The sequence below is a fragment of the Schistocerca nitens genome, chromosome 10, assembly GCF_023898315.1.
Source record: "Schistocerca nitens isolate TAMUIC-IGC-003100 chromosome 10, iqSchNite1.1, whole genome shotgun sequence".
Lineage (NCBI taxonomy): Eukaryota > Metazoa > Arthropoda > Insecta > Orthoptera > Acrididae > Schistocerca > Schistocerca nitens.
This window is the reverse complement of record NC_064623.1, coordinates 196,727,079-196,751,574: the sequence shown is the minus strand read 5'-3', so window position 1 is coordinate 196,751,574 and position 24,496 is coordinate 196,727,079.

Genomic DNA, 24,496 nt, shown 5'->3' with positions numbered 1-24,496 from the left:
TGTAATTGTGTGGTCCTGTTTTTCATGTAGGGGGCTTGCACCACTTGTCGTGTTTTAGTAACCTTCTTGCTTCCTACTGTTGAAGAGCAATTCGGCGATGATGACTGCATCTTTCAACAAGATCGAGAACCACTTCATAACGCACGGCTTGTGGCGGAGTGGTTACAGGACAATAACATCCTTGTAATGGACTGGCCTGAATCCCACAGAGCACCTATTGGATGTTTTGGAACGCCGACCACGTGCCAGGCATCACCTACTGACATCCTCTCCTCAGTGCAGCACTCCGTGAAGAATGGGCTGCCATTCCCCAAGAAACCTTCAAGCACCTGATTGAACGTATGCCTGCGAGAGTGTAAGCTGTCATCAAGGCTAAGGGTGGGCCAACACCATATTGGATGCCAGTATTACCGATGGAGTGCGCCACGAAATTTGTAAGTCATTTTCAGCCAGGTGTCCGTATATTTTGATCACATAGATGGCAGTTATAAGAGTCGAGGGGCATGAAAGGGAGGCAGTGGTTGGGAAAGGAGTGAGACAGGGTTGTAGCCATCTGTATATTGAGCAAGCAGTAAAGGAAACAAAAGAAAAATTCGGAGTAGGTATTAAAATTCATGGAGAAGAAGTAAAAACTTTGAGGTTCGCCGATGACATTGTAATTCTGTCAGAGACAGCAAAGGACTTGGAAGAGCAGTTGAACGGAATGGACAGTGTCTTGAAAGGAGGATATAAGATGAACATCAACAAAAGCAAAACGAGGATAATGGAATGTAGTCAAATTAAATCGGGTGATGCTGAGGGGATTAGATTAGGAAATGAGACACTTAAAGTAGTAAAGGAGTTTTGCTATTTAGGGAGTAAAATAACTGATGATGGTCGAAGTAGAGAGGGTATAAAATGTAGACTGGCAATGGCAAGGAAATCGTTTCTGAAGAAGAGAAATTTGTTAACATCGAGTATAGATTTAAGTGTCAGGAAGTCGTTTCTGAAATTATTTGTATGGAGTGTAGCCATGTATGGAAGTGAAACATGGACGATAACCAGTTTGGACAAGAAGAGAATAGAAGCTTTCGAAATGTGGTGCTACAGAAGAATGCTGAAGATAAGGCGGGTAGATCACGTAACTAATGAGGAGGTATTGAATAGGATTGGGGAGAAGAGAAGTTTGTGGCACAACTTGACTAGAAGAAGGGATCGGTTGGTAGGACATGTTCTGAGGCATCAAGGGATCACCAATTTAGTATTGGAGGGCAGCGTGGAGGGTAAAAATCGTAGAGGGAGACCAAGAGATGAATACACTAAGCAGATTCAGAAGGATGTAGGCTGCAGTAGTTACTGGGAGATGAAGAAGCTTGCACAGGATAGAGTAGCATGGAGAGCTGCATCAAACCAGTCTCAGGACTCAAGACCACAACAACAACAGTGTACATTCGGCAAAGACCCATAGCTTCACATACAAGAGGAAGAAGAGAGTGAGGAATAATAGGAGGAGTATGATGACAAACCACTTCCAGTGAGGTAACACTCTAGAACGGCCAGGCCTATAGTAACACCAATAGCCCAACAGCACGTATGTTCCGTGCCATGCGGCTACCAGAGGTGAAGAATAAAAGCCAATAAAGTCGTTGTGCGTTATCTACATGCAAGGGTTTCAGATTTGTGTATTGCAGTAATTCCAACAAAAAATGTTGCTTTCACAGAAAAAAGGAACTGCATTTTGGGATTCTATAAAAATTAGCAGAATGGACCATGTACGTAGGGACTTTAGAAAAACAGAGATGCACGTTGTCCCAGCTAAGTCCATTGCGCAGCAAGAGTGGCGTGTGATCGGAAGAGAGTACATGTTCAGGGGTTCACTGCAGAAGTAACAGGAGTGTCGCAGTGTGGGAGTGAAATGGGGCGCCAAAACGAAATTAACTCCACTGCTGGAGTTCATCAGACAATCCTTGAGGGCAAAACATCTGATTTGCAGGCAGGTTCACCGTGAAATATGGACCAAATGCAAAGTTGGGTCCTGCCGCATCAAAGTGTGCCAACAATTTTAGCAAAGTTTAGTGGATTCCATTTAGTACTCATGTAGATGACTTCACACTCTTATTATTTAGAGTCAACTGCCACTTTTTGCATTTCAACTGGTTTTGACCGCCCGACGACTTTACAAGACGGAAAGTGACAGCATCATCTGCAAACACTATAACAGGGCTACTCAGATTGTCTCCTCATCCATTCGTAGCACGACCGTTAATCGGGAAACAAAACGTATGCACTAACATGTCTTATTTAATTAATTATTTGTGAAGACAAGCTTACTAGAAGTAGAACATTAGAGACATATTTTCACAATACATAGGCCCTCCATAATTGGTTCAGCAGTCTTAGCCGTAAATAAAGTGTAAGAGAAAAGGAAAGCACGTATTACCTACCCCTGTCTCTAACTTGCCGATCTTCCATTTTATGGCCTTCGAGAAAATAAGACCAAAGGAGCATGACTTAAAGTATTTCTCCTAATGCGACTGCAGCTATACGGAAATTAATTTTGTGAAGATTGTGAGCGATCCGACGTGTGACAATAGTGGTTACCGAATACTGTCTGGCATGTACAAACGATTGCTCTAACCATCTGCAGTCAGACGAAATGTTTAAATTGTATCTCTGATACTGATCAGTAATATTACGTAGGTTTTAGGATTAACAGATTGTACCTAAGTACCTAACATTGCAGAAAATATTAGCAAGTTATTACAATAAAAAAGTTATTACTAGCCAGTAAAATTGCTACACCAAGGAGAAAGGCAGATGATAAACGGGTATTCATTGGACAAATATATTATACTGCAACTGACATGTGATTACATTGTCACGCAGTTTGGGTGCATAGATCCTGAGAAATCAGTACCCAGAACAACCAACTCTGGCCGTAATAACGGCCTTGATACGCCTGGGCATTGAGTCAAACAGAGCTTGGATGGCGTGTACAGGTACAGCTGCCCATGCAGCTTCAACACGATCTCACAGTTGATCAAGAGTAGTGACTGGCGTATTGTGACGAACCAGTTGCTCGGCCACCATTGACGTTTTCAATTGGTGAGAGATCTGGAGAATGTGCTGGCCAGGGCAGCAGTAGAACATTTTCAATATCCAGAAAGGCCCGTACAGGACCTGCAACATGCTGTTGTGCATTATCCTACTGAAATGTAGCGTTTAGTAGGAATCGAATGAAGGGTAGAGCCACGGGTCGTAACATATCTGAAATGTAATGTACACTGTTCAAAGTGCCGTCTATGCGAACAAGAGGTGACCGAGACGTGTAACCAATGGCACCCAATACCATCACGCCAGGTGATACGCCAGTATGGCGATGACGAATACACGCTTAGAATGTGCGTTCACCGCGATGTCGCCAAACATGGATGCGATCATCATGATGCCGTAAACAGAACCTCGATTCATCCAAAAAAATGACGTTTTGCCATTCGTGCACCCAGGTTCCTCGTTCGGTACACCATCGCAGGCGCTCCTGTCTGTGATGCAGCGTCAAGGGTAACCGCAGCCAGGGTCTCCGAGCTGATAGTCCATGCTGCTGCAAACGTCGTCTAACTGTTCGTGCAAATGGTTGTTTTCTTGCAAAAGTCCGCATCTGTTGAATCAGGGATCGAGTGGCTGCACGATCCGTTACAGCTATGCGGATAAGATGCCTGTCATCTCGACTGCTAGTACAGGACGTGCAACACGAGGCCGTTGGGATCCAGCACGGCGTTCCGTATTACCCTCCTGAACCCACCGACTCCATATTCTGCTAACAGTCATTGGATCTCGACTAACGCTAGCTGCAATGCCGCGGTACGATAAACAGCAATCGCGATAGGCTACAATCCGACCTTTATCAAAGTCGTAAACGTGATGGTACGCATTTCTCCTCCTTACACGAGGCATCACAACAACGTTTCACCAGGCAACGTCGGTCAGTTGCTGTTTGTGTATGAGAAATCGGTTGGAAACTTTCCTCATGTCAGCACGTTGTAGGTGTCGCCACCGGAGCCAACTTTGTGTGAATGCTTTGAAAAGCATCTTCTTCCTGTCGGTTAAATTTAGCGTCTGTAGCACGTCATCTTCGTGGTGTAGCAATTTTTCTGGCCAGTAGTGTATGTATATATGTTGGAAGGAAACTAGCCCCTTCCACCCAGTCCCAAGCCCGTTAACTGTTGAGCTAAACATCCAACATTGTAAAAAACTGACGGGTTCATATACTCTCACACCCAACCTCGGATTGGAACGGAAAACAACCCAAGCTTATGAATAAAGGACTACGAATAGGAGGTACATGGGGCCGAACTTTACAGTAACCCTGGGTTCAATGAGGGGTGCCGGTGGAGTGAGTGGACTCCTGTGGCCTGTTGTGGGGCTGTGACTCACTGAGGGTTTTTTTTTTTTTTGTCATCAGTCTACTGACTGGTTTGATGCGGCCCGCCACGAATTCCTTTCCTGTGCTAACCTCGTCATCTCAGAGTAGCACTTGTAACCTACGTCCTCAATTATTTGCTTGTATTCCAATCTCTGTCTTCCTCTACAGTTTTTGCTCTCTACAGCTCCCTCTAGTACCATGGAAGTCATTCCCTCACGTCTTAGCAGATGTCCTATCATCCTGTCCCTTCTCCTTATCAGTGTTTTCCACATATTCCATTCCTCTCCGATTCTGCGTGGAACCTCCACATTCCTTACCTTATCAGTCCACCTAATTTTCAACATTCGTCTATAGCACCACATCTCAAATGCTTCGATTCTCTTCTGTTCCGGTTTACCCACAGTCCATGTTTCACTACCATACAATGCTGTACTCCAGACGTACATCCTCAGAAATTTCTTCCTCAAATTAAGGCCGGTATTTGATATTAGTAGACTTTTCTTGGCCAGAAATGCCTTTTTTGCCATAGCGAGTCTGCTTTTGATGTCCTCTTTGCTCCGTCCGTCATTGGTTATTTTACTGCCTAGGTAGCTGAATTCCTTAACTTCATTGACTTCGTGACCATCAATCCTGATGTTAAGTTTCTCGCTGTTCTCATTTCTACTACTTCTCATTACCTTCGTCTTTCTCCGATTTACTCTCAAACCATACTGTGTACTCATTGGACTGTTCATTCCGTTCAGCAGATCATTTAATTCTTCTTCACTTTCACTCAGGATAGCAATGTCATCAGCGAATCGTATCATTGATATCCTTTCACCGTGTATTTTAATTCCACTCCTGAACCTTTCTTTTATTTCCATCATTGCTTCCTCGATGTACAGATTGAAGAGTAGGGGCGAAAGGCTACAGCCTTGTCTTACACCCTTCTTAATACGAGCACTTCGTTCTTGATCGTCCACTCTTATTATTCCCTCTTGGTTGTTGTACATATTGTATATGACGTCTCTCCCTATAGCTTACCCCTACTTTTTTCAGAATCTCGAACAGCTTGCACCATTTTATATTGTTGAACGCTTTTTCCAGGTCGACAAATCCTATGAAAGTGTCTTGATTTTTCTTTAGCCTTGCTTCCATTATTAGCCGTAACGTCAGAATTGCCTCTCTCGTCCATTTACTTTTCCTAAAGCCAAACTGATCGTCACCTAGCGCGTTCTCAATTTTCTTTTCCATTCTTCTGTATGTTATTCTTGTAAGCAGCTTCGATGCATGAGCTGTTAAGCTGATTGTGCGATAATTCTCGCACTTGTCAGCTCTTGTCGTCTTCGGAATTGTGTGGATGATACTTCCCCCAATGATTTTATAAATTCTGATGGAATATTATCTATCCCTTCTGCCTTATTTGACCGTAAGTCCTCCGATTCTAATACTGGATCCCCTATCTCTTCTAAATCGACTCCTGTTTCTTCTTCTATCACATCAGACAAATCTTCACCCTCATAGAGGCTTTCAATGTATTCTTTCCACCTATCTGGTCTCTCCTCTGCATTTAACAGTGGAATTCCCGTTGCACTCTTAATGTTACCACCGTTGCTTTTAATGTCACCAAAGGTTGTTTTGACTTTCTTGTATGCTGAGTCTGTCCTACCAACAATCACATCTTTTTCAATGTCTTCACATTTTTCCTGCAGCCATTTCGTCTTAGCTTCCCTGCACTTCCTATTTATTTCATTCCTCAGCGACTTGTATTTCTGTATTCCTGATTTTCCCGGAACTTGTTTGTACTTCCTCCTTTCATCAATCAACTGAAGTATTTCTTCTGTTACCCATGGTTTCTTCGCAGCTACCTTCTTTGTACCTATGTTTTCCTTCCCAACTTCTGTGATGGCCCTTTTTAGAGATGTCCATTCCTCTTCAATTGTACTGCCTACTGCGCTATTCCTTATTGCCGTATCTATAGCGTTAGAGAACTTCAAACGTATCTCGTCATTCCTTAGTACTTCCGTATCCCACTTCTTTGCGTATTGATTCTTCCTGACTAATGTCTTGAACTTCAGCCTACTCTTCATCACTACTATATTGTGATCTGAGTCTATATCTGCTCCTGGGTACGCCTTACAATCCAGTATCTGATTTCGGAATCTCTGTCTGACCATGATGTATCTAATTGAAATCTTCCCGTATCTCCCGGCCTTTTCCAAATATACCTCCTCCTCTTGTGATTCTTGAACAGGGTATTCGCTATTACTAGCTGAAACTTGTTACAGAACTCAATTAGTCTTTCTCCTCTTTCATTCCTTGTCCCAAGCCCATATTCTCCTGTAACCTTTTCTTCTGTTCCTTCCCCCACAACTGCATTCCAGTCGCCCATGAGTATTAGATTTTCTTCCCCCTTTACATACTGCATTAACCTTTCAATATCCTCATAAACTTTCTCTATCTGTTCATCTTCAGCTTGCGACGTCGGCATGTATACCTGAACTATCGTTGTCGGTGTTGGTCTGCTGTCGATTCTGATTAGAACAACCCGGTCACTGAACTGTTCACAGTAACACACCCTCTGCCCTACCTTCCTATTCATAACGAAGCCTACACCTGTTATACCATTTTCTGCTGCTGTTGATATTACCCGATACTCATCTGACCAGAAATCCTTATCTTCCTTCCACTTCACTTCACTGACCCCTACTATATCTAGATTGAGCCTTTGCATTTCCCTTTTCAGATTTTCTAGTTTCCCTACCACGTTCAAGCTTCTGACATTCCGCGCTCCGACTCGTAGAACGTCATCCATTCGTAGATTATTCAATCTTTTTCTCATGGTAACCTCCCCCTTGGCAGTCCCCTCCCGGAGATCCGAATGGGGGACTATTCCGGAATCTTTTGCCAATGGAGAGATCATCATGACACTTCTTCAATTACAGGCCACATGTCCTGTGGATACATGTTACGTGTCTTTAATGCAGTGGTTTCCATTGCCTTCTGCATCCTCATGTCGTTGATCATTGTTGATTCTTCCGCCTTTAGGGGCAATTTCCCACCCCTAGGACAAGAGAGTGCCCTGAAACTCTATCCGCTCCTCCGCCCACTTTGACAAGGCCGTTGGCAGAATGAGGCTGACTTCTTATGCCGGAAGTCTTCGGCCGCCAATGCTGATTATTTATCAAAATTTAGGCAGTGGCGGGGATCGAACCCGGGACCGAAGACGTTTTGATTATGACGCTACCCCTAGACCACGGGTACTATAGGGTAATTCATAGGAACGGAAATGTTCAAAGGAGTAGTTTAGTAACATTATAGGTGTCTCAGCGATGTTGCCAGTGAGAAGCACAGTTACTTGAAACAAGTCTAGACCTTCTGCTAGATAGGTCTCCACAAGCCCAGAGTTTCTCAAACAACAAAGTGATACCATGTGTTAGAAATATTTAAAAGAAAAATGAACGAGGAATTCAGGTACCCATCACAGTATTCTAGGGTAAAAACTACTTACCGGTTATGTCTTTGTCTACTGCGACTGGCTGATTCGATATGTGGTTTCCATATACGGCATCTAGTTTCGTAGTCTTTTGCTTTAATTCCATTTTATGGTTCAAATGGCTCTGATCACTGTGGGACTTAGCATCTGAGGTCATCAGTCCCCTAGAACTTAGAACTACTTAAACCTAACTAACCTAAGGACATCACACACATCCATGCCCGACGCAGGATTCGAACCTGCGACCGTAGCGGTCGCGCGCTTCCAGACTGAAGCGCCTAGAATCGCTCGGCCACTCTGGCCGGCTCCATTTTATGGTTTCAGCAAGATATTCAAATTATGAAAGTCGTTTGATTTTTCCATATTCGTCTCCATGAATATTGCAGGTCTGCACTTTCTTTCACCGAGTTCAGATCGATGTCGGGCTGATTAAATGCAGCATGTTAATTTTAGTAAAACATCTGCACATGCTTGGCAATCTATACCCAATTTGCCTCTGCCTAAAGTTATTGGTTGATCAGTGTTGAGGACTGATTTCTGTTTGCACCATTCTTGTAATGCTTTCTTAAGGACATAGTTGAAATGGAGACACCTCATATCCTTGTCTTACTCTCGCTTTGATTTCGAAACGATCTAAACAGTTCCCCCACGAATTTAACCTTGGAATTAGTATATGTCAGTGTAATTGTTATTGGAGAGGAATTCCGCCTGATGCAAGATATCGTTTTACAGTTTTGTTTTCATCTAGTCATGTTTCACTCTGTGTGCTTTCTTCAGAGTGTTTACTTGATTATTTTATTTGTGCAAAAATGTTGTTACGTCTACATCTACGTGATTACTCTGCTATTCGCAATTAAGTGCCTGGAAGAATGTTCAATGAAACGCGTTCCACTCTCGAACGGCGCGTGGGAAAAACGAGCACTTAAATTTTTTGTGCGAGCCCTGATTTCCCTTATTTTATCGTGATGATCATTTCTCCCTATGTAGGTGGGCGCCAACAGAATGTTTTCGCAATCAGAGGAGAAAACTGGTGATTGAAATTTTATGAGAAGTTCCCGTCGCAACGAAAAACACCTTTGTTTTAATGATTGCTACTCCAATTCACGTATCATGTCCGAGGCACTATCTCCCCTATTTCGCGATAATGCAAAACGAGCCGCCCTTCTTTGGACTTTTTCAATATCATCCGTCAGTCCCACCTGATACAGATCCCACACCGCACAGCAATACTCTAGAATAGCGCGGGAAATTGTAGTGTAAGCAGTCTCTTTAGTAGATCTATTGCACCTTTTATGTGTTCTGCCTGTGAATCGCAGTCTTTCGTTTGCTCTACCCACAACATTATCTATGTGATCGTTCCAACTTAGGTTATTTGTAATTGTAATCCCTACGTATTTAGCTGAATTTACTGCCTTCAGATTTGTGTGACTTATCGCGTAATCGAAATTTAGCGGATTTCTTTTAGTACTCATGTGAATAACTTCACACTTTTCTTTATTCAGCCACTTTTCGCACCACACAGATATCTAAATCATTTCGCAATTCATTTTGGTCATCTGATGACTTTACAAGACGGCAAATGACAGCATCATCTGCAAATAATCTAAGAGGGCTACTCATATTGTCTCCTACGTCGTTAATACAAATCAGGAACAATAGAGGGACTATAGCACTTCCTAGGAGAACGCCGGATATTACTTCTGTTTTACTCGATGACTTTCCGTCTATTACTACGAACTGTGATCTTTCTGAGAGGAAATCACGAATCCAGTCGCACAACTGAGGTGATATTCCATAGGCACACAGTTTGGTTAGAAGACGCTTGTGAGGAACGGTGTCGAAAGCTTATATGAACTTTTGGCACATACATTTGAAAAACGAACAGTTGTTAAGTGTGAAATATTTTACATTAGTTTGCATACAGTTCAGTGTTGAAACATATATCACGGAAAGGAGGCATTATATGTTGTTCGTATACCATCTGGCTAAAGGTTTTCGATTTGTGGCAAATTTGGAAATAAGACTGATATATCCATTTTCTTACATACTCGCATGGAGCTTTTATTTGTTTATGCTGGTAGCTTTATGTACTACACAATCTACAACTTGTCATCCACAAACAACAAAACATATTTTTTTCTGTGTATTGTTCATTTCCGACTTGCAAGCAGAAAGCATGGCTGTGTGGTGATCATTTGTATAGTGCCGTGTGTGTCTGGGACTTCGTGCCAGATCTTCAAGTATTGTTCACGTGTAGCTTGTGTGTGTATATGTACGTGTGTGTGTGTGTGTGTGTGTGCGTGCGTGTATTTGAGAGAGAGAGAGAGAGAGAGAGAGAGAGAGTGAGAAAGAGAGAGTTAAGATGGTTATTAGTATTATTCATGTAACAATAATACCATATGAAGTCATGTATTCAGATGCAGAGCTCAAACTCCAGCCGAATTGCTTTTTATAACATCTTCTCTCTAATTAATGGACACGAAGCCCAGTTAAACGTTATTAAGGAGAAGTTGGCTCTTCCACGGTTTCGGTTCTGAATGAGTTCTATAAAAGAAAAGATGCATAAACACACATAAATGTTGAAACGCCCCCTTAGAAAAATTAATGAATTACTGTGCTGATAAAACTCTTACATTATTTGATTTTGTAACAGCTGAGCGAAACTGAACTTACTCAGACATTTCGCTCTTTCCCAATTCTGATCAACACTAAACTGACACACAATATTTTTAGCGCAACGCAATCTGACTTTCAAAAATCCCTACAAAAGAATGGCCCTGACTAACAATAACCTCTACCTTTCATGAATCACTTACCTCACAAAAATCTTCGTTACTTAAACTACTGCAATACAGCGAGCGCCACTACAGCCAGCTAAATAAAAGATTCAAACTACTGAAGGCACTAACTGCTGATAGGCATAGTTAGCAAATGAAAGATTTTGATAGAGAACAAACCATTTACCGTAATAGTGTTCAAAAGTCATAATATCTATATCAGTCCATGATATCCAGTCTTACCAATTTACTGTCTCTGTCCAGATCATCCGCTATCAGAACTCCGCCATCTCTCTCCCACCTCTGCTGGCGGATCACCTCCAACTGCGCAACGCTACGCGCTGTTAACAGCCAACTGCCCACTACAATAGCAAAATCCAACAATGCCACCTAGCCACAAACTTCACACAGCAGAGCCAGTGATTTTCATACAGAGCGCTAGGTGGCGGTGGCGTTACCAATATAAGAACCTAAACAGCCTACTTACATAGCCCCCATGCCCCCCACAAAAAATTTTACAAATTGTTTTGGGCACTGGCCAATACATATTTGTTCAATATTTTTCACAATTACAATAACAAAGAAATCAAATGCACACACTTGTTGATACAATGTTGGTCAAAAGCTAAAGTTTTCTCACAGTCCATAAAGACAGTCCTGATCGTTCATCACAGTAAAATTGCAGTGTTTTTGTCAAAGTCTGAGCAGTAAAAGAAAATGCACACTGAAGAACCTAAACAGCCTACTTACAACGTATATACGCATAAATGTAAATAAATGTACATATAATTATTTATAGGGTGCCGTGAACTGGTGGTAGGATACGGGTTGTCATCGACTGTCCATGGAGGGACGTTTTGTTTGAGTCACCTGTCTTCTAACTAGTCTGATACGGCCCGCCACGAATACCTCCCCTGCGCCAGAGTCTTCATCAAATGGTTCAAATGGCTCTGAGCACTATGGGACTTAACTTCTGAGGTCATCAGTCCCCTAGTACTTCGAACTACTTAAACCTAACTAACCTAAGGACATCACATACATCCATGCCCGAGACAGGATTCGAACCTGTGACGTAGCGGTCGCGCGGTTGCAGACTGTAGCGCCTTGAACCGCTCGGCCACCCCGGCCGGCAGAGTCTTCATCCCAGAGTACCACTTCCAGTCGGCCGCTGTGGCCGAGCGGTTCTAGGCGCTTCAGTCCGGAACAGCGCTGCTGCTACGCTCGCAGGTTCGAATCCTGCCTCGGGCATGAATGTGTGTGATTTCCTTAGGTTAGTTAGTTAGGTTCAATTAGTTCTAACAAGGGAACCTCCCCATCGCACCCCCCTCAGATTTAGTTATAAGTTGGCACAGGGATAGGCCATGAAAAACTGAACACAGATCAATCGAGAAAACAGGAAGAAGTTGTATGGAACTATGAAAAAAATAAGCAAAATATACAAACTGAGTAGTCCGTGTCCAAGATAAGCCACATCAAGGTACAAGTTCACTGATGAGCACCGTGGTCCCGTGGTTACCGCGAGCAGCTACGGAACGGAAGGTCCCTGGTTCAATCCTCCCCTCGAGTGAAAAGTTTTAATTTTTTATTTTCAGACAATTATCAAAGTTCATGCACTCAGACATGATCAACTTCGCTCTCCAAAATTCCAGGACATGTTCAGATTTGCTTGGACACATGCAGGATTTGACGGTCTACACACGGAAAAACTTGAAAACGTTAAAAACGTATGTTTTGACAGAGCACAGGGAAAACTGTGCGACTGTGAAACTTGCATTCATTTGTTGCCGTTTATGTGACAAACTCTTATGTTTTCATCACTTTTTTGGGAGTGATTATCACATCCACAAGAAAACCTAAATCGGGCTAGGTAGAAGAAACTTTTTACCCATTCGCCAAGTGTGCAAGTTAGGTGGGTCGACAACATATTCCTGTAATGTGAAGCACATGCCGTCACCAGTGTCGTATAGAATATTTCAAACGTGTTTTCCTGTGGAGGAATCGGTTGACATATGAATTTGCGATCAAATGTTTTCGGTTCCTATTGGAGAGGCACGTCCTTTCGTCTACTAATCGCACGGTTTTGCGGTGCGGTCGCAAAACACAGACACAAAACTTATTACAGTGAACAGAGACGTCAATGAATGGTCAGATCGTAAGTTTGCGAAAATAAAGTAAAATTTTTACTCGAAGGAGGACTCGAACCAAGGACATATCGTTTCGCAGTTACTCACTCTAACCACAGGACCACGGCGCTCCTCAGCTTACACAGTCCTTGATGTTGCATATCTTACACTTGGACTACTCAGTTTGTATAATTTGCTTATTTTTTCATAGTTCCACACAACTTCTTCCTGTTTTCTCGATTGATCTGTGTTCTGTTTTTCAAGGCCTATCCACTGTGTCAATTTATAACTAAATCTGAGGGGGTGCGATGGGGAGGTTCCCTTGTAAGTCTAGGGGACTGATGACCTCAGATGTTAAGTCCCATAGAGCTATTTTGCACCATTTTTTAACCACTTGCAACCTAAACCCTCAGCTATTTGCTGGCTGTGTTCTAATCTCTGTCTTCCTCTACAGTTTTTACCCTCTACAGCTCCCTCTAGAACCATGGAAGTTATTCCCTAATGTCTTAACAGATGTCCTATCACCTTGTCCCTTTTTATTGCGGGTGTTTTGCATATATTATTTTCGTCTCCGATTCTGCGCAGAACCTTCTCATTCCTTACTTTATCGGACCACCTAATTTTCAACATTCGTCTTTTCACTACTTTACAATACTGTGCTCCAAACGTACATTCTCAGAAATTTCTGCCTCAGACTAAGGTCCATTCTTGGGATTAGTAGACTTCTCTTGGCCAGGAATGCCTTTTTTCCCAGTGCTAGTCACCTTTTGATGTCCTCCTTTTCCCGTTCTTCATGGATTATTGTGCTGCCTACGTAGTAGAACTCCTTAACTTCATCTTCTTCGAGACCATCAATCCTGATGGTAAATTTCCAGCTGTTCTCGTTTTTGCTATTTTTTATTACTTTCGTCTTTCTTCGATTTACTCTCAGTCCATATTCTGTACTCGTTAGACTGTTCTGTCCATTCGACACATCCTGTAATTCTTCTTCACTTTTACAGAGGATAGCAATGTCATCAGCGAATCGTATCATTGATATCCTTTCACCTTCAATTTTGATTCCACACTTGAACCTTTCTTTTATATTCATCATTGCTTCTTCGATGTATAGGCTGAGCAGTTGGTTCGGAACACTAACACCCTGTCTTACGCCTTTTTCAGCAGAGCAATTCGTCTTCTACTCTTATTATTTCCCCGTGGCTTTTGTAGGTGATATGTATCACCCGTCTTGCTTCCATTATCAGGCGCAACCTCAGAACCGCCTCTCTTGTGCCTTTACCTTTTCTAAAGCTATCGTAATCGTCATATAACACATACACCATTTTCTTTTCCATTGTTATATATATTATTCTTGTCAGTAACTTGGATGCAAGAACTGTTAGGCTGATTGTGCAGTAATTCTCGCACTAATCAGCTCTTGCAATCTTCGGACTTGTGTGGATGATTTCTTCTTAAAGTCAGATGGTATATCCACAGACTCATTCATTGTATACACCAACGCCATTTTGTTTCCATTTCCTAGAATTATCTTCTGTCTTCTTTGATATTCCTAGAATGGTCTTCTGTCTTATTTGATATTAAGACTTGCAAAGTTCTTTTAAATTCTGATTCTAATAGGGACCCCTTATCTCTTCTAAATCTACCTCTATTTCTTGATCTCTCACACCTGACAAATCTTCCTCCTCATAGAGGCATTCAGTGTACTCTTTCCACCTATCCATTCTCTCCCCTGCATTTAACAATGGAATTCCCGTTGCACTCTAATGTTACCGCCATTGCTTTTAAATTCATAGAAGGTTTTTTTGCTTTCCTTTACATTGAGTCAGTCCTTCCGACAATCTTTTCTTTTCCGATTTCTTCACACTTTTTAAGCAGCCGTTTTGTCTTATCTTACCTGCACTTTCTATTTATTTCATTCCTCATTGACTTGTGTTTTTGTATTCCTGAATGTTCCTGACCGTTTTTGCACATCCTTCTTCCATCGATCTACTGAAGTATTTCTGTACACAGGAATTATGAACTAAAAAAAAACGTCTTCAGTCAGAAATTTTCGCATTTTATTAAATACTCGATGCATTTCGGTCCATGTGGGTCAATCATCAGGTGTAACTTGTCTTAATACGTGATTTATTTTTGCTCTTGAATGAGGTGAAATGCATATTTATGTCAAGAAAACGTTTGATGTTAGATTATGATTTTCGTATGTCAAATGCGTAAAATATATGCAAAAAAGTGGAAAATCTGAAAAGTCTAAACTTACCATATAACGAAAGAAGAGCGTTTTTAACTTTTTAAAGCCATCATGCATTTGTTTCTCCATTTCCTCATGGCTTCTTCGCAGTCACCTCTTTTGTAACTATGTTTGCCTTTCCAACTTCTGTGATTGCTCTTCTTAGAGATGTCCATTCCTCTTCAACTGTACTGCCTACTGAGCTATTCTTTATCGCGGTATCAATAGCCTTAGAGAATTTCAAGCGTAACTCTTAATTCGTTAGTACTTCTGTATCGCATTTCTTTGCACTTTGCTTTTTCCTGACTAGTCTCTTAAACTTGAGCTTACAGTTCATCACTACTACATTGTGATTTGAGTCGATGTATACTCCTGGATACATGTTACAATCGAGCATCAGATTTCGCAATCTCGCCTGACCATGATGTAGTCTAACTGCAATCTTCCCATTCATCCTGGCCTCTTCCAACTGTAAATCCTCCTCTTGTAATTCTTGAACTGTGTATTCGCTACTACTGGTTGCAGTTTATTGCACAACTCAGTCTTCCTCCTCTCTCATTCTTAGTACCAGGCCTACATTCTCCCATAACATTTTCTTCTACTGTGTCCCCTACATCAGCATACCAGTCCTCCATTATTATTAAATTTTCATCTCCCTTTATGTACTGAATCGCACATTCTACATCCTCATATACTTTCTCTATCTCTTCATCCTCAGCTGAATCGATGACTGGGTGGTTTTTATTACGAGGGTTATTCGGAAAGTAAGGAAAGATCGGTCACGAAATGGAAACCACAGTGAAAATCCGATGAAGTTTTGCACAGATGTGTTGGGCAGTGTCTCTGGTATGCCCGTCGATCGCGTTACGTCGTTCGTTTTAGTTCTGAGCACACAAGGAGCACATAAAGATACCCAGAACAGTAAGTGTCTCCCGCCAAGGACGAGGGCCTGGTGAGAAATTTCGCCTGTAGCTATGCAGCCAACATTACATAACTGTCATGCGTTTTCTTCTTCAAGACAATTCTCAGCCGCATTCCACAGGGGCAATGAAGATGCTCCTGCATCGTTTTCAATTGGAAATGTTTGATTACCCGCAATACAGCCAGTAGTTGTCTCCCTCTGAGTTTAATCTCTGCTCACATGGACCGCTGGCTATGAAGACAACATTTTGGCACAGACAACGAGCTGTCGGCCAGCGTTGAGAATAGGCGGAAAGCACTGGCGCCTGCCTCCTACAACTAGGGTATTGGAAAGTTGGTACAACGCTACGACAAACGTCTAAGTCGGATAGGCGTCTGTGGAGATGTGTAGTTGGAAGTTGTAGCTAATTGTTGCAAATAAAACAGTTTTTATTTTCACTGTGGTTTCCATTTCGCAACCTATCGTGCCTTACTTTCCGAATAGCCCTCGTATATTGCCGCTACTGACGGAAGTCCAATGTGGGCTTCAATTGTCGTGCGGGATCGAAGTTTGGTAGACACGGTCATGCGTTAATTCGAAACAGATTTAGGCTGGGAAAAAAATTAATTCCAGTTTTGAACACCAGGTGCAAATCTGGTGCTGTACGCTGTTTGTATGACGGTATGATACCCGTGCTGTCATTTGCCATGCCATAACGTGTCTACAGTGTGGCTATCGAGAAGAAAGGCCCTGTGCTGTTATTGAAACTGTTTTATAAGAACGGCAGCAATTATAGCGCCACATTGAGAGAGAATCACCAACTCAAAAGATCTGAGGAGACGCCCCATGTGTTTAAAGGGTTCGGAGAGGATGATAATGATATTCGAAAGCCTGCGTGAGCTTGGTGAGGCACCTAGGAGGGGAAGGCGTCTTATCCCAGTGGAAGTTATTGACGAGGTTGCTGTTGGTGTAATGATAACGCAACACGTGCCCTGGGTAAAGCTAATGTTCATGCAGCGTCTAGAGAATTGTCCAACACATGGCCAACAGTACGGAAAGTTAAACAGTCTGTTCTACGTTGGGAGGCGTACAATACCCAGATACCCAGATGGTGCAGCAACTGAAACCCCATGATGTGCAGTAACGTTCTCAATTTACTCTTAGTTTCTAGCACGGATTGTGAGTAGGCTGTTTAGGTTTATGTTGGTAACGCCATGTAGCGCTCACTGACTGTGCTGTGTGCAGTCTGTGGCTGGTTTGCATTGTTGTTTGCTATTGTAGTGTTGGGCAGCTGGATGTGAACAGCGCGTAGCGTTGCGCAGTTGGAGGTGAGCCGCCAGCAGTGGTGGATGTGGGGAGTGAGATGGCGGAGTTTTGAGAGCGGATGATGTGGACAGAGACAGTAAATTTGTAAGACTGGATGTCATGAACTGATATATACGTATATTATGACTTTTGAACACTATTAAGGTAAATACGTTATTTGTTATCTATCAAAATCTTTCATTTGCTAACTATGCCTATCAGTAGTTAGTGCCTTCAGTAGTTAGTGGCGCTCGCTTTATTGCAGTAGTTCGAGTAACGAAGATTTTTGTGAGGTAAGAATTCATGATAGGTATAGGTTATTGTTAGTCAGGGCCATTCTTTTGTTGGGATTATTGAAAGTCAGATGGCGTTGCGCTAAAAATATTGTGTGTCAGTTTAGTGTTGATCAGAATAGGTAAAGAGCGAAATGTCTGAGTACGTTCAGTTCTGCTCAGCTGTTTGAAAATCAAATAATGTAAGAGGTTTATCAGCACAATAATTTTATAATTTTGTAAGGGGACGTTTCAGGATCAAAGTTAACTTGTGGCCGACCAATACTCTGCGAAGCGACGAGCCACATTTTACGCTACAGGCTGTAGTAAATTCACAGAAACGTCAAATTTGGGGTACTATTTAACTGCGTTTAACAGAGAGCCAGTGTACTCGCCATATGTGACTGTATGGCTGGATTTACAAGCACCTTTATTCTCGGTTTGTTCTTCTTTTAAGAGACTACAGCGACGTCTGCACGTTATCGAGACTTCCTTCTATAGCATGTTATTCCTGCTTTGGAAGAGTGCAACTATGCGGTAACCACTCTTTTCATACAAGTTGGGGCAACACCTCGTGTCGCTAGATCAGTGAAAGATCTACTTGTAACTTTTCATGAACCTGTTATCTCCAGAGGTTTTACAGATGCGTGGCCAGTCTAACAATACCACCACTTGCAAAGTAGGTTATAAAACAGATTAATAATGTTGCTCACGCAGCATATGTTTGCTTTATCGGGCAACAACAAAGTTATTGGCTGTGGATGGTATCGATAGAATGGAAATAATGAAGTCACTGTAAAAAAGTCATTAATTTTGGCACTTATCTTGAATGGATTCCCACGTAGATTTCGTCGAAGTTGTTATGGCTAATCTTGATGATTCTAGGGTGATTCCACTTTGACTGCTAGAAGTTCCAGGTCTGTATTTTAGCAATATTTGAAGACCTAACAAATGCGTTTTTCAGGAAATTCTTAATGATTAAACAATCCCAGATCAGATGGTAGAAATAATTTTTGACTTGGTGTACACGATCCACATTTTTATTAAACTTCTTGTAAATTCACATATACTTCTTCTTAATTGTCACATCAAGAAAACAGTTTTGTATCAATCTTCATATATTTAATTTCCATTTTAACCAAACACAAGACTTGACTGTTCTTTTACAAAGCGAAATAACAACTTCTGCAAAGTGTAACAAAGACTGCTCTGTGCGCATTCGCGCCAAAACGGTTTCAAGTAAGTCAAAGATTATGACAGTCCAACAGAAATGAATACACACCAGAACCATATCACTGTAATATATCGATAAATCCGAGTAACTATACATTTATAAAACCAAATGTGAATATTGTCACAAAATATGTCTGTTACTTCGCAGAAAAGTAGTACGATATTACTGGTATCGAGAACTGAGGTGGGAGTGCCGTAATGGTCACGTAAATAAAGATCACCAGTTTGCTTTTGTTCTACAATATTATTTTTATTGCTAACCGGTTTTCGGCTTACAAGGCCATCTTCAGACATTGTAAATGTAAGCCGAAAACCGGTTAACAATAAAAATAATATTGTAGAACAAAAGCAAACTGGTGCTTTTCATTTATTATTATAATGTTGTTCTACCAAGAACAGACGGAAGATTCTGTTAATATTATAACTAAAGATCCATTACACCAGCAAGATCATCGGATCTAAATCCGCGTGACTTTTGGCTCTGAGGATATGTAAAAGAAAGTGTTTACCCGTGACACATTCGGTCTCCACCTGACCTTATCAGTTAATAGGAATACGTAGTTCAGATTCCACTGCAACTGCTACGAACAAATGTAGACAAGTCGTATTACGGATAGAGGATTGTTGCTCATATTGAACAATTTTTGTACGCGGGTAAGTCAATTATTATCCGCAATTTAGTTACATTTTTGTTTATTTTGGTAGTACTGTCGTTTTACGTAGATGACGCATGCTTTGTTTATTTCTTGTTATATCTTTGAAATTTTCAAGCTGCTAGGTTAGTTATCGCTGCCATGCTGTTAACCATGGCTGCTCCGCTGTCTATTTGCACCAAAGAAGAGCCACGTTCAGTGATCCGTTTTTTGTGGTCGGGGCCGAAATTCATCGAAGACTTTCGGTACAGTACGGGAACAGTGTTTTGCCACTACGAAGTGTCTACGAATGGATTGAAAAATTCCGAAATGGTCGCACAAGTGTTACGCACGACGAAGGAGCCGAACAACCGTTTACCGCCACAAATGAAGAAACCATTGAGCGTTCACGTGAAATGATTCTCTTAGAGAGACGACGAAGTGGCACATCGTCTGCAAATTAGTCACGGTTCTGCCCACGAAATTATCTACAACAGACTTGGGTTTCATAAAGTTTGTGTAAGTTGGGTCCTAAAACAACTAACACAGTTGCATAAACAAACGCGCTTGGGCATCTGCAAAAAAGCATTTGGATCGCTATGGTAACGAAGGGGACTTCTTAGACAGGATCATTACTGGTGATGAAACATGGATCTGTTATTACGAGCCGGAGAGTAAACGGCAGAGTATGGATTGGAAACATCCAAACTCGCCGTGGAAGAAAAAGTTCAAGACCCAGCCGTCCGCAGGAAAACTGATGCTTACGGTGTTTTGGGACGCACAAAGTCCAGTACTGGAACATCGTGGGGAAAGGGGCACAACAATAAACAGTGTACGTTACAGTGAGACACTTACTGCCAAGCTAAAGGCTGCAGTTCGAAGCAAACGCCGAGAAATGGTGTCAAAAGGTGTTGTGTTGTTGCACCACAATGCCGGTGCACATACAGCTGGCCACACTGCTGAAACGCTCCAGAAACTCAAATTTGAAGTACTGGATCATCCTCCGTATAGTCCCGATCTTGCCCCTTCTGACTATCACTTGTTTAGTCCACTCAAACAGGCATTAAGGGGCCGTCGATTTCCCTCGGGCGAAGCAGTGAAAGAAGCGGTGCATTCCTGGCTCGCAGCTCAACCGAGAACCTTTTATGATGGCGTCAAGAAGCTTGTACAACGATGGATCGACTGCGTTGAAACGCAAGGAGACTATGACGAAAAATGATGTTCTTACAACTTTCGTATTGATGATGATGTGGTCTTCAGTCCTGAGACTGATTTGATGCAGCTCTCCATGCTACTCTATCCTGTGCAAGCTTCTTCATCTCCCAGTAACTACTGCAACCTACATCCTTCTGAATCTGCTTAGTGTATTCATCTCTTGGTCTCCCTCTACGATTTTTACCCTCCACGCTGCCCTGCAATACTAAATCGGTGATCCCTTGATGCTTCAGAACATGTCCTACCAACCAGTCCATTCTTCTAGTCAAGTTGTGCCACAAACTTCTCTTCTCCCCAATTCTGTTCAATACCTCCTCATTAGTTATGTGATCTACCCATCTAATCTTCAGCATTCTTCTGTAGCACCACATTTCAAAAGCTTCTATTCTCTTCTTGTCCAAACTATTTATCGTCCATGTTTCACTTCCATACAGGCTACACTCCATACAAATACTTTCAGAAACGATTCCTGACATTTAAATCTAAACTCGATGTTCACAAATTTCTCTTCTTCAGAAACGCTTTCCTTGCCATTGCCAGTCTACATTTTATATCCTCTCTACTTCGACCACCATCAGTTATTTTGTTCCCCAAATAGCAAAACTCCTTTACTACCTTAAATGTCTCACTTCCTAATCTAATTCCCTCAGCATCACCCGACTTTATTCGACTGCATTCCATTATCCTCGTTTTGCTTTTGTTGATGTTCATCTTATATCCTCCTTTCAAGACACCATCCATTCCGTTCAACTGCTCTTCTAACAAGGGAACCTCCCCATCGCACCCCCCTCAGATTTAGTTATAAGTTAGCACAGTGGACAGGCCTTGAAAAACTGAACACAGATCAATCGAGAAAACAGGAAGATGTGCAACTATGAAAAAAAAGCAAAATATAGAAACTGAGTAGTCCATGTGCAAGATATGCAACAGTGAGGGAAAAGTAAACTCACGTGCGCAGTGGTCCCGTGGTTAGCGTGAACAGCAATGGAACGAGAGGTCCTTGGTGCAAGTCTTTGCTTGTGCGAAAATTTTAATTTTTTATTTTCAGACAATTATTATCCGACCGTCCAATGCGAAGTAACTGCGCCGTAGTGTGGGGACGCTACACCTAACAAGAAAACCTAAATCGGGCAAGGTAGAAGAATCTTTTTACCCATTCGCCAAGTGTACATGTTAGGTGGGTCGACAACACATTCCTGTCATTTGACGCACATGCCATCGCCAGTGTCGTATAGAATATATCAGACGTGTTTTCCTTTGGAGGAATCGGTTGACCTATGACCTTGCGATCAAATGTTTTCGGTTCCCACTGGAGAGGCACGTTCTTTCGTCTACTAATCGCACGGTTTTGCGGTGCGGTCGCAAAACGCAGACACTAAACTTCTTACAGTGAACAGAGGTGTCAATGAAGGAACGGACAGATCATAACTTTGCGAAAATAAAAAAAGTAAAATTCTTATGCGAGGGGAGACTTGAACCAAGGACCTCTCGTCCCGCAGCTGCTCAGGCTAACCACGAGACCACGGCGCTTCTGAGCTCACAATATCCTTAATGTTGCCTATCTTGCACATAGACTACTCAGTTTGTATATTTTGCTTTTTATTCATAGTTGCACATAACTTCTTCCTCGTTTCTCGATTGATCTGTGTTCAGTTTTTCAAGGCCTATCCACTGTACCAACTTATAAGTAAATCTGAGGGGGGTGCGATGGGGAGGTTCCCTTGTAAGTCCTTTGCTGTCTGTGACAGAATTACAATGTCATCGGCGAACCTCAAAGCTTTTATTTCTTCTCCATGGATTTTAATACCTCTCCGAACTTTTCTTTTGTTTCCTTTACTGCTTGCTCAGTATACAGATTGAATAACATCGGGGAGAGGCTCCCTTCCCAACCACTGCTTCCCTTCCATGCCCCTCGACTCTTATAACTGCCATCTGGATTCTGTACAAATTGTAAATAGCCTTTCGCTCCCTGTATTTTACCCACGCCACCTTCAGAATTTGAAAAAAAGTATTCCAGTCAACATTGTCAAAAGCTTTCTCTAAGTCTACAAATGCTAGAAACGTAGGTTTGCCATTCCTTAATCTCTCTTCTAACATAAGTCGTAAGGTCAGTATTGCCTCACGTGTTCCAATATTTCTACGGAATCCAAACTGATCTTCCCCGAGGTCGGCTTCTACCAGTTTTTCCATTCGTCTGTAAAGAATTCGCGTTAGTATTTTGCAGCTGTGACTTATTAAACTGATAGTTCGGTAATTTTCACATCTGTCAACACCTGCTTTATTTGGGATTGGAATTATTATATTCTTCTTGAAGTATGAGGGTATTTCGCCTGTCTCATACATCTTGCTCACCAGATGGTAGAGTTTTGTCAGGAGTGGCTCTAATGGAATGTTGTCTACTCCCGAGGCCTTGTTTAAACTCAGGTCTTTCAGTGCTACTTTCCTATTTGATTATAATAAAATTTTATAACTACTTTGCGGATAATAATTGACTTACCCTCGTAAGCAGTGGGTAACAATAAAATCGACTTTATCTATTTCCAGTTGTTTGAACTTTTCTGCCCACTTACCGCTCCTAACCCATTACATGTAGAAACATTTGTATATGTCTTTCTTGCATTGACAGAACCGTATTTTCACCTGGTGCCCTAAGTGGAGCTAATTTTTTTTCCAGTGTGAATCGGTTCTGCAATAACACATTTGAATATCTACCAAGGCACACACTGGACCTCTGTGAGCAGACAATGGACCTCTGTGAGTAACTGTTCTTTAATTATAACCACCAGGTAAATGCGTTTTTTTTTTTGCCAGACACACATGGTGATGGAAAGTGTACCGGGTGATCTAAACGTCAGTATAAAATGGAAAACTGAATAAATCACGGAATAATGTAGATAGAGAGGTACAAATTGACACACATGCTTGGAATGACACGGGGTTTTATTAGAACCGAAAAAATACAAACGTTCAAAAAATGTCCGACAGTTGGCGCTTCATCTGATCAGAATAGCAATAATTAGCGTAACAAAGTAAGACAAAGCAAAGATGATGTTCTTTACAGGAAATGCTCAGTATGTCAACCATCATTCCTCAACAATAGCTGTAGTCGAGGAATAATGTTGTGAACAGCACTGTAAAGCATGTCCAGAGTTATGGTGAGGCATTGGCGTCGGATGTTGTCTTTCAGCATCCCTAGAGATGTCGGTCGATCACGATACACTTGCGAATTCAGGTAACTCCAAAGCCAATAATCACACGGACTGAGGTCTGGGGACCTGGGAGGCCAAGCATGACGAAAGTGGCGGCTGAGCACACGATCATCACCAAACGACGCGCGCAAGAGATCTTTCACGCGCCTATCAATATGGTGTTTTTTTTTTTTTTTGTTCTAATATAACCCCATGTCATACCAAGCATGTGTGTCAATTTTTACCTCTCTTTCTATATTATTTCGTGGTTTACTAAGATCTCAAATTTATACTGACTTTTTGATCACCTGGTATTTGGAAGTCGATCGTCGCCAGAGGACAGCCGTCCATTTCTGTCGACTCCCGGCCGAAATGCGATATGGGCCGAGCCGACGTCGCCCGCTTCCTGGAGCGGACGCCCGACTGCAGACGCGCGGTCTTCCGGTGTAGGCGACACGCCCCGCGGGCCGAACCAGTTTCAGCAAAGCGGTGCGCCCGGTAACTTTCTTCGCGCCGGTTTCGCGGACACCTCGACATGAAAGGTGGTCACAGTACACCGTAGCTGCTTAACACGGGCGTGCCGGGAGGGGAGAGGCGCGGGGTGCCCACCAGTTAGAGTGTCTCTCTGTCCTGTTTCCCTGCGCTGAGCAAACCCTCTCTCCCTCTCTCTTTCTCTTCTCTTCCGTCCGGTCACACGAAACCTGCCCGCCCCTAGACGCCTGTCGCGAGTCGCTGGTCGTGTA